The sequence below is a fragment of the Nicotiana tabacum genome, chromosome 15 (genome assembly GCF_000715075.1).
Source record: "Nicotiana tabacum cultivar K326 chromosome 15, ASM71507v2, whole genome shotgun sequence".
Taxonomy (NCBI): Eukaryota; Viridiplantae; Streptophyta; class Magnoliopsida; order Solanales; family Solanaceae; genus Nicotiana; species Nicotiana tabacum.
Window position 1 is genome coordinate 115,679,115 of NC_134094.1, and position 20,613 is coordinate 115,699,727.

A 20,613-nucleotide genomic window follows, 5' to 3' on the forward strand; every position below is an offset into this window, starting at 1 on the left:
GACTTGGTGTTATAGTTGCAGATTTTCTACTGCACTGATCTAGTTTCCTTATACGCGATCGCATGGGAAGCTCTGCGGTTGCGTAGGCTTAGCTGGGCAGTGGAGGACTTTGTTCTATGCATTCGCGAGAAAGAGGTTGTGATCGTGTAATTGTGGGATGCTGTGATTCGTGAACGCGTGGCTAAGGTCGTGTTCGCGTAGGGTATAGGAGGCAGAAGCTGGGGTCACGCATTTGTTCTTTGCGATCGCGTGAAGAGTGATGCGATCACGTAGGTTTGAGAGAGCATTGGTTCGCGTTCGCGTGGATGTCTCCGTATTCGCGTAAGGCAAATTAGAGAGGCAGACTATTTTGTGCTTCATGAATGTGGGAAGATGGTCGCGTTCGCGATGAAGGATAACTGGGCAGCAGTGTTAAATTTCAAAAATGAGGGTTTAAGTTCATAACACAAAATTGATTTTGGGAGCTCGATGGGAGGCGATTCTTGGAGAGATTTTCAAGTGGGTGATTGGGATTCGAGGCATTCAGACGACGTTTCGCGAGGCAAAGGTGTGTTGGAGTAGAGATTTCTACGACTTGAGGTATGTAACAGTTCTAAATTTGGTTATGGGGGTATGATACCATGTATTATGTATCATGTGATTGGTTTTGAGGTGACGCTCATGCTAGGTGACGAGCGTGTGGGCGTGTACCGTAGGAATTGTGACTTGGTCAATTCCATGGGACTATATAGTTGAAAAATCTGTTGTTATCCGTATGTTCTTCATGTGTTATAGAAATTGAACTGCAAATCATGTTAGAAATCATGTTTAGACTATGTGTTGGCACTGTAGGGACCCACAAAGGTCGTGTACATATTGAATTATCTGCTAAATTATTGTTTTGTACTCAATCACAGTTTTACTTGCATATTATATCTCAGTCTCTATTGTTCTTTATTGATACATTATATCATTGTTGTTTGGTCTGATTATCATGATTACTGAGAGCCGAGAGACTGGAGAGCTTGTTGACTGAGTGAGTCCGAGGGCCTGATGGTTAGGATATTTATGGGATCGGGTTTCACGTCGCAGCATATTTTATTAATTTATTCCATGATTGACTTGTTATAGAGCTTGGGCTGAACGAGCCCCTCCGGAGTCTGTACACACCCCCAGTGAGTGCAGGTACCTACTGAGTGCAAGTGCCGAGTGCCGAATACGAGTGGCAAGCGCGAGTGCCGAGTGACTAAAAGAAATGAGGGAATGTGAGGAACGAGTGACTGTGAGGTTAGAGTGAATGGGAGGACCGAGTGACTGTTTCTCTGAGATTATACACTTGATTTCATTACTGTTGCACTTCAGCTGGCATATATTACTGTCATGTAATTTTTGAGAGATATTATATCCTGTTTCAATTGAACTTGACATGAATTAACTGTTTTGGCCTTAGGTGTCAAACTTGAAAGGATGCCTATCTTCCTATATTGAAATTACTGTAATTTAGCTATATTTGTGAAGCTCGTCACTACTTTTAGTCCATTATTTAGTCTTGTTACTTACTGAGTTGGTTGTACTCACGCTACACCTTGCACTTCATGTGCAGATCCAGGTATTTTCGGACACGGTGAGTGTTGATTCTCTGCGCAGCTTGATCGTTTGGAGATTCCAAGGTAGCTGCCCGGCGTTCGCAGACTTTGTCTCTCCTTCACTATCTTTCCGCTTTATGTATTTAGTTTCAGATTATTATAGACAGTATTTCCAGACTTGTGTCGTATAGACGCTCATGTACTCAGTGGCACCCCGATGTTGGGAATTTTCGTATTGGGTTTTGACCTTCTATCCAATATTTTTTTAGAGTTTGATGATTTAAACCTGTGTTGTTTTATTTTTCATTTAAAAGTGTTGGAAGTATTTTTGAAGTGTCGGCTTGCCTAGTACCATGTTAGGCGCCATCACGACAGGCTAAGTTTTGGGTCGTGACAAGTTGGTATTACATAGGTCTCACGAGTCATGAGCAGGTTTAGTAGAGTCTTGCGGATCGGTACGGAGACGTCTGTACTTATCTTCGAGAGGCTGTCGAATCCTTAGGAAACTTCATATTCTTGTACTCTTGTCGTGCGGATATGTTGATTCTGGGAACTAAACTTCTGTTGTTCTATTCTCTCACAGATGGTAAAGACACGTGCTACCGGAAAGGACGGACAACCACCAGTACCACCGGCTAGGGCCGTGAGATGACGAGGTTAGGCGTCGTCACGACAGGCTAAGTTTTGGATCGTGACAATAGTTGAGTAAATCACAAGAAGTATTACTTGTCATTGCACTGCATGGAGTTAAACTTGTGTACTTCAAAATTATTACATTAATATAATATCTCCCATTCGACATAAAACTAAGAGCTCATGATATGCATTTCCAATAAAAATTTCTCGGGAAAAGAATGTCCATCACCATTATCTTTCTTCAAATGATAACTGATGATGTTTTTCCATGTCTCGCACTGCAAAGGAAATACTATAAAGTCACTATATCTCTATAGCATATAATCTTTATTTACTATAGCCATTATAATATAATGAAAAAGTGTTCGAATAAGAATTGACCTTTTTTTTTCAAACGCGCATTCTCTTTGCGCAGTTCCTCTTGGATCTTTAGTTTTTCTGTTATTTCTTCATAAACCTTAGGATTACAACAAGGGCAAATAACATGCTTGTTACTTTCCCTCATTATTGAAAGTTCATAAGAGATTCTTGTATTCTCATAGCGAAGTATATTATTTTCTCTCCTACAACTAATAAAGAAAAAAATAAAAAAAGTTGTAAGCCTCGTAAAATTTAAGATAACTAACATAAATGAAGAGAAAAAAGAAGAAAAAAATGTTAAGAAAACTAGAAACTTACTCTTTTAAGTCCTTTCTTTGACATAGAACTTCCACCTCCAGATGTCATTGGTAAAAAGTTAAAGGTGAAAAACAATCAAGGTGATCTAAAACTCTTTAGACTTTGGACCGATTTCTAGATCTTCTTCAACGATAGAAAGATTGAGATCGAAAAACTTGGTTCTGACAAAAAATAACTTGAATATATATACTACTTCTTAAATTTAACTTTATTAATAACTTACTTAACTTTTTGCGAGAGACCAATCCTTATATCAGTGAGATTCTTCATGACATTTTGATAAATGAATTTTTTTATATATTATTATTATAATGGATAAAGATTCAAAAAAAAAGTGATAAGAGAGAAAGTATATATAATAATAAAATTGATTTTTGTGCTTTATATCGTGAATTTCAACTATTTCTAGAAGACATCCATCGTGGCAACTCGAAGAATTTAATTAAATAATCAAATTATTTTTCGAAATGGTACCACTAGGATAAAAGGCTATACACAACATTACTCGACTTTAAAATATATTACGACACAATTTAAGTTTGGAATATTGAAAGAAAATTCGATGTGGAAATTATATTATGTATGACAGAAGCTGATACACCAATGATTAGGGGTGGGCATAAAATCCGAAAAATCGAATTCCGAATCAAACCGAATTAAGTTGATATTCGGTTTCGATTTTTTCGGCATTTCGGTATACTTCGGTACAGAAATTTCGGTATTTCAGTATGGTATTCGATATTGAGTGTTTGATATTTCGGTATACCGAAATACCGAAATATTTAAGTTCAAGCCCACCTATATTTCTATTTTTCAGCCCAATAAGCCTAAGCCCAACACCCCAAGTCCCCTAAATCCTAATTCCCTAATCCCTTAGCTGGCCTAGCAGCCTCCTTAGGCTTAGAGACTTACGGACAGTAGTTTGAGCATTTAAAGGATCATTATTTTGGGGGAATATACACCATCAATTCCATTTCTCTTCTCTGATTTGGCAATCAAAACAGTGTCAACGAACTAATGATTTGAAAGGCTTGGTATAATACCGAAATCATATCGAAACCGTACCGAACTACTTTGGTACGGTATTTAGTATACACAATTGATATACCGAATACCGAAATACCAAACCGTAATTATTAAATAGCGTACCAAAATACCGAACGCTCACCCCTACCAATGATGCAAACTCAAGCTTGTCGTGGTTAAGAGAAGAAAATACGACCACTTATTTAAAAAAGAATTGTCACACCTCAAAATCAGGGGTCATGTGAACGAAACCTGACGACAAAATCCCATGCCAAGGAACCCATAACGTTAATTATCAACTAAAAGTGTAACACATATGAAGAATTGGGCGTCTCTTTCATCGCCACTATAGATTTTATAAGATCATATGAAATAAAATACAGACACTATTTACTAATCTACCTATATTATAATCTATACGAACAATATTATTATAAAGCGTATAACAAAGTATAATATTTGCAAACTATCATAATTATTAACCCAAAAATTCGTTAAACAAATTATTCACCTCACCAAAATAAAAAAAATGAAGGAAAGATAATTAAAATATAAAAACTCCTGAAAAAGGAATAGTACAACTATGAAAATAAAGAAAAAGAATACTATGAAAGAACAAAATATAAGAATTTTCAAATAAAAAATGGGTCTGAATAGAAAGAGTGAAAAGAAAAATATATAATTGGAAAAGATAATCAAAAAAGAAGAAGTGAAAAGTCACCATTTATTACTCCATATAATTATCTCCAATTCTCAGCCCCTTGAGAATTGGAGACTATAATTGGCCCCTCTCTATTACACCTAATTTCATATTGATCAAATAATTACTTGACCAGACACACATGTCAAATATGTAATTATATCCAATTATATCTGTAATGATCCGACCGATCGTTTTGAGCATTTGCACTTCGCTCGATAGTTTGAGGGCATGAGTAACTCCGTATGAGGTATTATGACTTGTGTGAATCGTCGATTTTGGTTTCCAGATTATTCAGAAATGATTTGGAAGAATAAATTTCATGATTGAAGCTTTAGAGTTGAAAGAGTTGACCGAGTTTGATTTTTAATATTTGACCTCGGATTGGAGTTTTGATAATTTCGCTGGGTCCGGATGATGATCTTGGACTCAGGCGTATGCCCGTATTTGCATTTGGATATTTCTAGAAAAAATTAGCACTAATTGGCGAAAGTTAGAAATTTGAAGGTTTGGAAAGTTCATAAGCTTGACCGAGAGTTGACTTTAAGGAGATCGGATTCGGATTGTGTTTCTGGAAACTGGAATAGCTTCATTATGTCATTTGAGACTTGTGTGCAAAATTTGAGTTTATTCCGAGTTGATTGGATATGTTTCGGCACGAGTTTTGGAAGTTGAAAAGTTCAAAGTTCATTAAGTTCGATTTGAGGTGTGATTCGTCGTTTCGATGTTGTTATGTGTGATTTGAGGCCTCGAGTAGGTCCGTGTTGTATTTCGAAACTTGTTGGTATATTCGGACGGGGTCCCGAGTGGCTCGGGTGAGTTTCTTATGGGTTTTGGATCACTTTGGCACTGCTGTGTTCTGTTGATTTCTGATGTCACAGTTTTTCATCGCGATCGCGGACTTAGAGGTGCGATCGCGTAATGAAAAATTAGAGCAGAGTAATTCTTCTTCTACGCGTTTGCGAGTGATGGTCTGCATTCACATAGGTTGTGGTAGATTGAGCATCGCGTTCGCGCTCGCGAGCACGCGTTCGCGTAGTGGTTTGGACTGAGCTGGGGCTAGAGATATTCTTCAACGCGTTCGCGTAATGTGGGATGCGTTCGCGATGGTATGAGGCAGTGTTGTTCACGTTCGCTATCTCGTGATCGCATAGTGTATTTTGAGAGGCTGCTGAGTTTGTTCTTCGCGATCGCGAAGGATGTCCCGCGATCGCGTAGAGTATTTCTGTCCAGTGAATATAAAGTACTCTACTTCGGAGGTTTCAGCCATTTTTGCATATTTGGAGCTATGCAGCTCGGGTTGAAGTGATATTTAGGCGATTTTCACTACGTGGATTGGGGTAAGTGTTCTCTACTCGGTTTCGGTTATATTTTATGAATCTATCATCGTTTTTGGCAATTGGTTAATGATTTCAAAAGAGAAAATTGGGGGGTTTTGACTAAAGTTTCATATAGCGAATTCTTGAGTTTTGAACATTGATTCGAAATCGAATCGGAGTGAAACTAGTATGGTTGGACTCGTAATTTAATGGGTTATCGAATTTTGTGAGTTTTGTCGGGTTTCGAGATGCGGGTCCGGATTTGACTTTTTGGTTGATTTTGGGATTTTGAGTAAAGATTCGACCTTTATCAACTGGAATTGTTTCCTTATGCTTTATTTGATGTATTCGAGTTACTTTTGGCTAGTTTCGAGTCATTCAGAAGTCAGTGCGCGAGAGATGGCATTTTTGGAGAATCGCTTGGCTTGCTCGATATTGGATTTGGCTTGTTCGAGGTAAGTAACACTTATAAACTTGGAGCTGAGGGTATGAACCCTGATTATATGTGTTATGTGATTTGTTTGGAGATGACGCACATGCTAGGTGACGGGCGTGTGGGCGTGCACTGTAGAAATTGAGACTCGGTCGAATTTGTAGAGCTGTGTAGTCACTTAACTTGTATTTTCCAAGTACTTTTCATGTGTTAGAGAAACTGAGCTGTGACTCATGTTAGACATCATGCTTAGGCAAATGCTGGTATTATTGGGACCCACTGAGGTCATTTCTGCTGTCGAATTATATGTTTAAATTGTAATTTCATATTCAGTCATGTCCATTCATTGCATATCATATCTCAGTCTCTGTTGTTATTTATTGATACATCATATCATCATTTTGGGCTAGTTTCATGACATTGTGAGCCCGAGAGACTGAAGAGATTGATGACTGAGTGAGGCCGAGGGCCTGATTGTGAGTGATATTTATGGGATCGGGCTGCACGTTGTACCATATTTTTATTTATTTAGGACTGGACCTGGCTTATTATAGCGCTTGGGCTAAAGGAGCCCCTTTGGAGTCTGCACACCCACAGTGAGCGCAATGGATATTATAGTTGGGATGGAGTTCCCTGGGCATGGAGTTGCCCTATATATTCACATTTGGGATGGAGTTGCCTTATATATTCATATTTGGGATTGAGTTGCCCTATATATTCACATTTGGGATGGAGTTCCCTGGGCATGGAGTTGCCCTATACATTTATATTGAGGATGGATCTTCCCTAGACTAGACCTGTCCCGTACAGTACTGAGTGATTGAGTAATATGAGAGTGTGAGTACATGAGTTCATCATTGAGATGCATTACATTCGACATGCGTACTTGAGATACAGGCATAGAGATGCATTTCCTCATGCTACCCAGTTTTGGTGACATTCATGATTTCACATGTATATTGACATGTAGGCATAGAGATGTATTTTCCTCATGCTATCTGAAAATGAAACATCTTATTAATTGTTGAAAGGTTTTTGGGAAAATTACAGTTTTTCAAACTTATTCATATATTTTTGAGGTTTTCGGTGAAAGATCTGGGATCTACTGTTGTACTTGAAAAATATGCCTATTTTTCGTAACTGCGAACCAACTGAGTTATTTCTTGTACCATCTTTATTATATTGTTATGAACTGTTGCTGGTTATTGGAGTTGGACTCTGACCCTTGTTCCAACTCGTCACTACTTTCAACCTAAGGTTAGATTTGTTACTTATTGAGTACATGGGGTCGGTTGTACTCATACTACACTTCTGCACCTTACATGCAGATGTTGGATGTTGATGTAGCTGCCTCTTGATCTTGGTAGCTTTAGTATTTCAGACCTGTTCATGTATATTTTAAACAGATAGTGTATTTTATTTCAAACCAGCTTTAAAAACTCTATATCTTAGAAGCTCATGATTTGTGCTACCAGCCCTAGGAGAGTTGTATAAATTCAGTTATCTCATCTTTGACCAGATAACTTACAGAAACAATTACAGTTTGGATGCTTTTAATCAACCATAATTGTAGTTTAACTAATTGCGGCTAGTAGCTATTAATTTCTAGCCATAGGGTATATTCTGCTGTATTCAATTCGACTGTATTAAAAAATAAAATTAATAAAATACAAGTGATATTTGGTTGTATTTAATTCACTTTAATCATCCAGAGCTACTTTTACACTGTATTCAATTTATTATACTCAATTCTGTTATATTCAAACTAAGGCTGTCCAACGGGAGGGTCGGGACGGGACAAAATTATCGGGACGGGACGGGACGCGACGGACTTTGATCCGGACAGTGACGGGACGAGCCTTAAACAAGACAGGATAAACGAGACGACACGGTAGGTCCATCCCATCCCACAAGTAAATGGGATGGGACGAGACGAGATGTGGGCTTTAAAAACAATCATTTAAATATTTAAGCATTAAATTTGGATGAGATGCGTAGCGGTGTTAATGAGAGACTGGAGGTTTGGAGGCAGGCCCTGGAGTCCAAATATTTCAAGTTGAGTTGGACTAAGACGGAATATCTAGAGTGTAAGTCAGCGGCGTGACGGGGGAAGCGGACGTGGTAGTGAGGCTCGACTCACAAGTCATCCCTAAGAGAGAAAGTTTCAAGTACCTAGGGTCAATTATCCAGGGAGATGGGGAGATCAACAGGGATGTCACGCACCGTATTGAGGTGGGGTGGATGAAATGGCGATTAGCGTCTGGAGTCCTGTGTGACAAGAAGGTTCCACCGAAACTCAAAGGTAAGTTCTACAGAGCGGTGGTTAGGCTGTCTATATTATACTGGGCTAAGTGTTGGCCAGTTAAGAATTCACATATTCAGAAGATGAAAGTAGCCGAAATGAGGATGTTGAGATAGATGTGCGGGCTTACTAAACTGGATAAGATAAGGAATGAAGATATTCGGGAGAGGGTGGGCGTTGCTCCCATGGACGACAAGATGTGGGAAGCGAGGCTTAGATGGTTCGGGCACGTACGGAGGAGAACCATAGATGCCCCGGTTAGGTGGTGCGGGCCATTGGCTTTGGCACGCACGAGAAGAGGTAAAGGATGGCCTAAGAAGTATTGGGGCGAGGTGATCAAGCAGGACATGACACGACTTCAGATTTTCGAGAATATGGCTCTTAATAGGAACGTGTGGAGGTCGAGCATTAGGGTTGTAGGCTAGGGGTAGTAGAGAGTTTTTCCCTCTTTGTACCGGGTAGTCTGATAGAGTTTTATCTATGTCTGTTAGCGGCCTATGTTGTGTTCACACTATTTTGTTATTTTGCATAATATTGTGTTATTGCATTCCCTGTCACTTATTTGGTGTCTCTTAAGATGATATTATTACTTCTCTAGCTTCTTTTGTTATTACAGATCTTTTCTTTCGTTTCTATTCTGATATTATTGTCTCTTCTGTTGAGCCAAGGGTCTCCCAAAAATAGCATCTCTACCCTTCCAGGGTAGGGGTAAGGTCTGCGTACACTCTACCCTCCCCAAACCCCACTAGTGAGATTTTATTGGGTATGTTATTGTTGTTGTTGTAAGCATTAAATTTGGCAACGACTATTTTCTTATAGATAGCAACAATTATTTTTTTTAAAGTTAACAATAACTAAGTTTTTAAAGTTTGCAACGGCTAGTTTTTTGACCTTTTTAATAAACTTAAAACTTAACAAATTATAAAGAACTAACTAAAGTATTATAAAATATTAAAACAAAAGACTTGTAACGAAATATTTTAGTAATTATAATAGAGTTGTAGTTTATTTAATATAATCTTTCCATACAAGTGATATTTTCGTACGTTCAGCCTTAGCCTTACCCCTTACAGGAGGCACAGGGGGTAAAGCTCCAGACCGAGATTGACTCTGAGTTGGAGCTTGTGTTGCTGGACTAGTGGGTGTTTCATCTAATTCTTCTTCCTCATTTTCTTCTTCCTCGTTAAAAATTTCATTGCCAAATTGTCTTTGTAAAGTTTCATGATCTAGTTGTTCTCCCGAATTAATATTATAAAATACGGGGGATTGGGAAAATAAAATTTCATCAACATGAGTCATTTTATTTATATATTTTCTAATTCTAGGAGAATGATTAGGATTAGTATTATTGCAACTAGCACCTTTACTATTTTTTAAAAATAGGTTGGTTATGCCAAATAAACTTTTAGGAGTCATAATATAAATACGAAAATAAATTAGAAAAGTTAACAAAAATAATTAAACACACAGACGAAAATAGAACGCATAAAGTAAACACAAAAATTAAGCACTAAAATGATACGTAAAATTAAATATTTAAATTAGGAGATGGAACGAGTGCACCGTGATTAAATATTAAAACTTAAAGAAATTGCCCAAACAATTGCTTAAGATACACGACGAATTAATTTGAAGCTTGAAAGTTGCTCCAAATATTAGCCCAAATACTTGAAACGTAGTTGATTATGAGAAAATTGAGAGAAGAATATAGATAGAATGTAAGAGATCTGAGAGAGAATGATTGATTTTTGTGAAAAAAAATAAAGAATGATGGGGGGTGTTTATTATTAAAAATAGGGCCAAATTATAATTTAATAAATTTAGGGGTTAAATTAAAAATATGGGTGGGTAGGGGGTGTTTTGGGAGGGTAGGGGCAAAAAATGGCCGTTTATAGCCGTTACCAATGGCTAATTTTGAAAAAAATATCGTTGGCCAACGGCTCGTTTTTGAAAATAAATAATTCACGCGGGTTGGCGGGACGGGACCTTAACGGGCTAATCACCGAGATAAAATGGGCCGCCTGTCCCATCCCATGTCCCGTTTAATATAGGCCTAATCCTATTTAATATTTAGTGGGCCGGGACCGGAACTAGGATGGGTCGACCCGTCCCGTTGGACTGCCATAATTCAAACAATAAAAAATATAAAGATATTAAGTTGTATTCAGTTTACTGTATTTAGTTGTTGTTACTTTTAAACTATAATCAATTCATCGTATTCAATTAGCGGTATTCAAACAACAAAAATTCAAGAAATATAGGGATTTTCTAAAAATATCTCCTTCAGAATACGTAAAATATAGGTAAAAACACAAAACATATATTGTATTTACATTCAAAAAGAAAAATACACTCAAATCTGGCCAGATCTGAGCCGGCCAAAATTGAGAAATACAATTAGAAAATACAGCAAAATAAAAATACCCAATATTTATTTTTTTTGGTTTAAAATGCTACTTTATATTAATTAATCTTGCAGTACAGGGAGTGTCTGCGCTTGGGCAGAATTACAAAAAGTCCTAGGAAGATTACTATCGGCACTATTGTGTCTTGTTACACTATGACAAGTACTATGACTAATATTGCGGACGGGCTCATGAAGTAAGTTTTTGCTAGATCCAGTGCTTATGGAAGGCACGTCCAACATTGTACAAAAAGTTTGTGGTGGTCCATACATAATGGGATTTTTTGTGCTACCCATTCTAAGTTTCATATGGCCCTACTTATCTTCCATAAGTTGCCGCCAGATGAAGTGTGGAGGATCTGTAAAAACGATGATGGTGCTGCCCGATAAATCCATTCCAAAATGTGCGAGTTGATCTGCTACCATATTTTGCTCCCTGTATGTGTGTCTTACTAGAGCACTACTCAGTCGCTGGATCAGGAATCTGCAATCAGTTAACAAAAGTAAGTACATTATGACAGGGTTGCGCAGCATAGATATTACCCCTTGGGGATCCATGTGAATTTCCAGTGGAGTTAGATTGTGCGTGACTGCAATTTGCAATCCACGTAGTAATTCCAGAAGTTTGATATCTATAACACTGGTCAACTGATGATGTCCAACATAGCCCATTACCCAGTTTCTTGTGGTATCTATGAATACTCTACCAAATCCCGCGTGTGGTTTTATTGTACTGACTGCCCCATCCGTATTCAATCTAAAGATTCCAGATTGGGATGGGTTCCATTTGACATGCATAGGCAATTTAGTTCGTTTATGGGTGGAGGAGTTTGCTAGATAGTGATATTCATTAGTTAGTTGATGAATTGTCGTTTGAAAGGGAATGGCATCTGCCTGAGATGTGCCACTTTGGAGAATGAGTTGTTTAAGCCACACATGATTTGGAATTCGTTCAGTGTTAATGATTGTATAAGGTACCCTAGTTTGAGGTCTTGCCAGTATTGATTTGTATTTATACAATGTAATAATATATGGCTTATAGACTCTTCTCCGGCTTGGCAAATTGTGCACATGTTAGAGGAAGTAAGTCCCAACTTATGGAGGTAGACTTTTGTAGGCAAACGATTGTGGCTGATTAACCATAAGAATTGTTTAATTTTTGGCAGCATATTTATTCTCCAAATCCAGCCGTGATTATTAGCACCTTGTGTAGACTTAGTGAGTGCTTTATAGAACGAACTTACAGTGAAATTGCCCGTGGGAGTTAGACCTCATACGATATGATCAGGATTTATTACATAAAAAGGAAGATAAGTGTTGTTACTACTGTCAGTTATATATTGAGGTAATTCGAAGGATAGGTTGCTGGGTGGGTAGTTATTAAGTTGGAGAACAGTAGCAACGATTAGATTAACTTCGTTACGATTAAAGGCCCTTGAATAAGGCTTCTAATAGTGGTGTTGGGAGAAATCCAATTATCAGTCGAAAAGCATATATGGGTACCTCTTGTGACATGCCATTGTAATCCAGTTTGACAAATCTTCCACCCATTGATAAGATGTTTCCATAAGATGGAGGTTCTTTGAAGAGGGTGCTTAGGTGTAGTAATGTATTTAGAAATTAGAAAGGATGCCCAAGGTGCTTTTGGGTTATGAAAAATCCTCCAAGTTGTACCGGCTAATAAGGCATCATTTTTATCCTTTAGTCGTTGAATACCCAGTCCTCCTTGTTCCTTTGGAGTAGTTACTTTGTTCCATTTAAGGATGTGAAGCTGTCTTTTCTGAGATGTAGAACCCCAAAGAAAGTTCTTTTGATAGCTTTCTAATCTTGAAATTAAATGTGTGGGAAGTGATATAATTTTCATTATATGATTGAAAATTATATTTAGCGCCGCCTTTATTAATGTAGTACACCCAGCCATTGTGAGCTGGTTCGTTTTCCAGCCTGCAAGCCTATTTTTGAAATTATCAATTATGAATTGAAAACCTCTTTTGGTGGGCTTTGAAGTGAAGATAGGAAATCCCAGATATTTTTCAAAAATTTACCTTTCGTCTTATTAAATGAAGAAAATATGAAATTCTTATCAGCCGTTGAACAATATTTAGAGAAGTATACTCTTGATTTTTCAAAATTAATTTTTTTACTTGAGTGCTGAGTGAATTGGTCCAGTAAATCAATAATTTTATGACAACTAGAAGTGGTTATTTTGGATTCCAAGATAATATCATCTGCGAAGAATAAGAGGGATATTTGGGGTGCTTTAGTGTTCAAGGTAATAGGTTTTCATTGATTATAATCTACCGCATTATTTATCCTCCGAGATAACATTTTCATGCACATAATAAAAAGGTATGGTGAAAGCGGGTCACCTTGCCTAATACCTCTAGATGGTGTAAGAAATTTATGGGGGATCTATTAAAATGGATTGCAGTAGATGTTGTGGAGACATATGACATAATGAGAGATATTAAATTTGGAGGGAATTTAAAGAAGGTTAATATGTGGCGTCTAAAGCTCCATTCCATCCGATCGAAAGCTTTTTCTAGGTCTATTTTAAGAAGCATGCTTGATGTGGAATTGAGTCAGTCTAATGAATGTTGAGATTAATAGGATTACATAATTAGATCTCTTCTCCAGCGATCTTCTTCTCCATTAACCCTTCATCGCTCTCTTTGCCACTCTTTCTCTCTCTTTCTCTACACACACATACACGAAGAGAGACACAGACATACATTCATCGCCCATTGACTTGACTTGCTAGTTTAACTGTAATACAATAAATTGTCTGAGTTTCGAGGCCTTTTTTTCTTGGGGTAAGTTTTCAAGAATTTGATTTCTTGGAGGAAGTTTTCAAGAATTTGATTTCTTTTTGGGACCTAAAAGAGACTACTTCTTCGTAGGCAAAGTGACCAGCAGTTCCCGTCGGCGAAATCCACTTCTGATAACCACTCTGAATCAGTTGTTTCTGAGAATTTGTTGAATAGCATCTCTTTCCATTTTTCCGACACCGGTGATAATAATTCTCCCACGAAGATTTCGATCCAGATTTTGGTCAATTCTCGCTGCCAGCTCATCGCAATCCATCATCGCCGGCCAGATTTCCGTTAACTTCAAGGGTTGCAATCTAGGTTCTATTATTCTTCTCTTGTCCTGATATTTTAATAGTTTGATATTTTAGCGTAATTGTATCCCCTTGTCTGCTTATTTTATTCTTAAATCTTTAGTTAGTATTTGCCCTAACATTATCAAATTAATTGTATTAGTGATAACTTTGCCTACTTGTTTATATTGTTATCTATCTGTTTACATCTTTATTTTGAATCTTTATTTAAAATATTCCCTAGTAGTTCTCTTCTAGTTTTGCACATTTTCTTTGTGACCTTTAGTTGTAGATTATAGTCCCCTTTAGCTCTTGTATTGTATTTCTTCACCTATTTTTCTGTTCTTTAGTTGTAGATTATAGTTACTTTAGTTCCTTTGTTTTATTTCTTCACCTGTTTTTCTGATCTTTAGTTGTAGATTATAGTTCCCGTTAGTTCCTTTATTTAATTTCTTCACCTGTTTTGCGACCTTTAGTGGTAGATTATATTTCGTAGTGACTCCTAGATTATAGTGGCTTTGGTGAATGATAGTAGGGTAAGGTCTTGTCCTCGAGGGTGTCAGCACGGGGGAGGGGGTGCGGGGGTTAAGAGGGCTAAAGGAGCTACTAGGCTGAGAGTGGGGTCTTGAAACATAGGAACTTTGACTAGAAAATCTGTAGAGTTAGCGAAGATTCTCGAGAAAAGAAAGATTAATATAGCTTGTGTACAGAAGACTAGGTGGGTAGGAGATAAGGTGTGTGATGTGGGCAGTTTCAAACTATGGTATTCTGGAAGGGTGGGGGGCAGAAACATGGTAGGTATCTTGGTTGATAAGTACCTCCGTAAACTAGTGGTGGAGGTTAGGAGGGTGAATGACATGATGATGACTATTAAGCTAATTGTTGGAGGTTTTACTTTGAACATAATTAGTGCGTACGCACCCCAAGCAGGCTTGGATGAGGAAGTCAAGAGGCATTTCTGGGAGGATTGGGATTAGATAGTGCATGGTATCCCGCATACCGAGAAGCTTTGCATAGGAGGAGATTTCAACGTCCACATTGGAGAGACGTCTGGGGGGTATGATGATGTGCATAGTGGCTTTGGATTTGGAGATAGAAATGGAGGAGGAACGTCTCTGCTGGACTTTACTAGAGCATTTGATTTGGTGATAGCAAACTCGAATTTCCAGAAGAGGAGGGAGCACTTGGTCACCTTTCAGAGTTCGATGGCCGAGACTCAGATTGATTATTTACTCTGCAGGAAGTCCGATAGAGGTCTTTGCACGGATTGCAAGTTCATCCCGAGTGAGAACCTCTCGACCCTTCATAGGCTCCTGGTGATGGACCTTGAGATCACGAGGAAGAGGAGGAAGAGGGCGATGTATATCCAACATAGGATCAAGTGGGGAGCCTTGACGGAAGCTAAAGCGCAGGAGTTGGGGTCAAGTTGTTGACTATGGGGGCTTGGAGGAGGAGTGGGGACACAAGTGCTATGTGGACAATGGCTGCACAGTGCATTAGGGAAGCTGCGAGAGAGGTATTAGGTGTCTCAAAGGGTTACTCTGGTGGTCACAAGGGAGACTGGATGGTGGAATGGTGAGATGCAAGGAAAAGTGGAAACCAAGAAAGCGGCGTATCTGAAGCTAGTGAAAAATGTAAACGAGGAGGAGAAGAGGGCAAATAAGGAGCATTATAAGTTGGCTAAGAAAGAGGCAAAGCTAGCAGTTACGGCGGTCAAGACTACAACTTTTAGTCGTTTGTATAAGGAACTCGAGGGCCGAGGTGGGGATAAGAGGTTGTTCAGGCTAGCCAAGGTGCGAGAAAGGAAGGCGCGTGACTTGGACCAAGTGAAGTACATCAAGGACGAAGAAGGTAGAGTTTTGTTAGATGAGGGGCTTATTCGTCGGAGATGGCAGATCTATTTTCATAGTCTCTTGAACGAGGAGGGGGACATGAGCATTGTACTGGGTTATTTGGAACTCTCTGGGAGTCGTTGTGATTTTGGGTATTGTAGGCGGATTAGAGTTGATGAAGTTGAGGGGGCTATGCATAAGATGAGCAGGAGCAAAGCGACCGGGCTGGATGAAATCCCGGTGGAGTTTTGGAAGAGTGTGGGCAAGGAAGGCTTGGAATGGCTCACTAGGTTATTTAATGCCATTTTTAAAACGAAGAAGATGCCCGAAGAGTGGAGGTGGAGCACGATAGTTCCTGTATACAAGAACAAGGGTGATATCTAAAATTGCAATAACTATCGTGGTATCAAGCTGCTTAGCTATACTATGAAAGTCTGGGAGAGAGTGGTAGAGCTAAGGGTGAGGAGGAGTGTGTCTATCTCCGAGAACCGATTTGGGTTTATGCCGGGGCGTTCGACTACAGAAGCCATCCACCTTTTTAGGAGATTGATAGAGCAGTATAAGGAGAGAAATAAGGACTTGCATATGGTGTTCATCGACTTAGTGAAGGCGTACGATAAAGTTCCAAGGGAGGTTTTATGGAGATATTTGGAAGCTAGAGGTGTACCTGTTACCTATGTTAGTTTGATTAGGGACATGTATGATGGAGTAAAAACCCGAGTGAGGACGATGGGTGGGGACTCGGACCATTTTTCGGTTATGATGGGGTTGCATCAGGGGTCGGCACTCAGCCCTTTTTTGTTTGCTCTGGTGATGGATGTACTGACGTGCCATATCCAAGGGGAGGTGCCGTGGTGCATGCTATTTGCACATGATATTGTTTTGATTGATGAGACGAGAGACAATATGAACGCACAATTAGAGGTATGGGGGAAGACCCTGGAATCTAAAGGTTTCAAGTTGAGCAGGACCAAGACATAGTACTTGTAGTGTAAGTTCAGTGGTGAGACTCAAGAAGGGGAAGGGGAGGTGAGGCTGGACTCACAGGTCATCCCTAGGAGAGGAAGTTTTAAGTACCTTGGGTCTATTATTCAGGGGGTGGTCAGACTAACGATATTATATAGGGCTGAGTGTTGGCCAGTCAAGGTCGCTCATGTCCAGAAGATGAAGGTAGCAGAGATGAGAATGTTGATATGGATGTGCAGGCACACCAGGTTAGATAGGATCATAAATGAGGTTATTCACGACAAGGTGGGTGTGGCCCCTATTGTGAACAAGATGCGGGAAACGCGGCTTAGGTGGTTTGGTCATGTGAGGAGGGGGAGCACAGACACCCCGGTGAGGAGGTGTGACAGGTTAACATTTGAGGGCCTACGGAGAGGTAGAGGTCGGCCTAAGAAAAGGTGGGGAGAGGTGATTAGGCAAGACATGGCGCAGCTTCAGCTGACCGAAGACATGACCCTTGATAGGAAGGTATGGAGGTCAAGGATTAGGGTAGTAGAGTAGGTAGTCTAGAGTGTTCGTAACAGTAGTATTGGCACGCAGTCTTGCTTTCTGTTGGTAGTAGATTTTTATGACTAATCATTGTTTTCTTTCATTGTTGATCACCTTACTATATATCTTGTTATTTTTATTCTGCTTTTGTATGGCTTTTTGGTACTGTCCCTTCTTGTCTATATTTTTATTAATGTGGTGCTTATACTTGCTTGAGCCGAGGGTCTATTGGAAACAGCATCTCTATCCTCACAAGGTAGGGGTAAGGTTTGCGTATACACTACCCTCTCCAGACCCCATGATGTGGGATAATACTGGGTATGTTATTGTTGTTGTTGTATTTTAAGAAGCATGCTCGAGCATTTTGATTTAGAATTTCTAAAATGGTTTAGTAATTTTTGAACTATTATGGCATTATCTGCCGCCCTTCGATATTTTTGGAAAGCAGACTGAGTAGAGTGAATAATATTATCAAGAAGAGGTTTCATGCGATTAACAATTATTTTGGTGATGACTTTGTATAGAGTGTTACATAAACTGATAGGTCTAAAGTGATTCATAGTTGAAGGACTCTTAATTTTTGAAATTAAACAAATATATGTCTTGTTTAATTCTATGGGAATATGGCCATGTTGGAAAATATTTTTGCAGAATTGAATTACTGAGTGTTTTATTTTAGGCTAGAATTTTTGATAAAATCATGGATGGAGTCCATCGAGTCCAGGTGATTTTAGGGGTTGGAAAGAATGTACAACGTCTATGATTTCTTAATCAGTCACTGGCATAGATAATTTAGTAGCATCAGCTTGTGATAGGGTATTGTAATTAGTAGTATGGTAAGCCTTGTAAGAGGTTGTATATGAGGTTGTATAAAGGTTTTGATAATAGTTCGTAAGTAATTGCTGAAGTTGCTCGTTGTCTGAAATTCAATTTCCTGAAGAATCTTTGAGAGCAATTATTCTATTGCGTCATCTTCTTTTTAGGGTAGACAGATAAAAAAATCTTGTATTGGCGTTCCCTTGGTTAAGCCAATTAACGCGCGATTTTAATTTCCAAAAATCTTCTTCAAGGGTAAGAAGTTGATTATATTGGTATATAAGGTCTTTTTCTAAGTTTTGTAAGAATTGCTAGTGGGGTAATTTGGATATTTTTGAATTTCGGCTAGTCGTGCCTTAATATTATTCTTTTTATAAAAGATATTACTATATGAGTCATTGTTACATATTTTGACTAGGGTAGTAAAATTATCAATTGCCTCTAGTATTGTTCCTCACACTAGATTTAAATTAATCTCATCACCAGTAGAACTTATTAAAAGTTCCTCACACACTTGAGTCTCGGGTTCATTGATTTCTTCAGGAATCTCAGAACTAATCAGATCTTAGGTCTCTTCAGGAGATCCCTTCATAATATCATTTTGATCATTTGTCGATTTTCTTTTTCTAGGATTTTTATCCTTAGAACCCAAAGGTCTACCACACTTCAGGCGTGCTTTAGGTTCATAAGCTCTCATGCTAGTAGATGGTCCTTCTGGGACATCAATTCGGATAGGCATATTCTCTGCACGGATATGCGACTTAGTTATCCTTTTCAAATCAGTAAATGCGTCTGGCATTTGATTTGCTATATTCTGTAAATGGATGATCTTCTGGACCTCCTGATTATATATAGGGGTACGTGGATCAAAGTGAGATAATGATGAAACTTTCCACACAATTTCTCTTTTGATTTCCTTTTTCTCTCCCCCTAATTGTGAGAAATTTGTTTTATCAAATCGACAATCTGCAAATCGAGCAGTAAATAAATCTCTCGTCAATGGTTTAAGATAGCGAATAATAGAGGGTGATTCAAACCCAATATATATTCCTAACCTTCTTTCGGGGCCCAACTTACTGCTCTGTGGTGGTGCTACTGGCACATATACAACACATCCAAAAATTCGTAGATGGGCAATATTTGGTTCATGACCAAAAACTAATTGTGACGGAGAATATTTATTATAATGTGTTGGTCTGAGACGGATAAGTAATGCTGCGTGCAAGATAGCATGGCCCCAAACAGTAGTGGGCAATTTTATTTTCATAAGTAGTGGTCTTGCTATCAATTGTAGTCGTTTAATAAATGACTCTGCAAGGCCATTTTGAGTATGAACATAAGCTACAGGATGTTCAACTTTTATTCCAACTGATAGACAATAATTATCAAAAGCTTGAGATGAGAATTCTACAGCATTATCAAGGCGAATAGCCTTTATAGGATAATCTGGGAATTTTGCCCTTAATCGAATTATTTGGGCTACTAACTTTGCAAACGCCAGGTTGTGAGATGATAGTAGGCACACATGAGACCATCTTGAAGATGCATCTATTAGGACCATAAAATATCTAAACAACCCACTTGGTGGGTGAATAGGTCCACATATATCCCCATGTATATGTTCTTAAAAGGCAGGGGACTCAATGCCAACCTTCATTGGTGATGGCCTAGTGATCATTTTGCCTTGATAACAAGCATCACAAGAAAATTCATCATTTGTAAGAATCTTCAGGTTCTTTAATGGATGCCCACTCGAATTTTCAGTAATTCGTCTCATCATTATTGATCCAGGATGGCCCAAACGACCATGCCAAAGCACAAAAGTATTTGAATCAGTAAACTTCTGGTTTATGATAGAGTGTGCTTCAACTGTACTAATCTTTGAATAGTATAAGCCAGAAGATAAAGTTGGTAACTTTTCTACAATGCATTTCTGGCAATAAATATTCTTTGTAATACAAAGATATTCCACGTTCACTTCATCTATTGTCTCAAAATGATACCCATATCTGCGGATATCTATAAAACTCAATAAGTTTCTTCGGGACTTGGAGGAGAACAATGCATTGTCGATAATAAGTTTTGTTCCCTTAGACAGAAATACAGTAGCTCTTCCGGAGCCTTCAATCAAACTTATATTACCAGAAATTATTGAAACATTTGCTTTTTCCTTATGCAAATAAGAAAAGTATTTCTGATCTTTGAATATGGCATGAGTTGTTCCACTGTCAATTACACAAATATCTTCATGATTGGTCTTTGGTCCTAACATAATTTGAGGATTATCCATATTCTTCAAAATGACATA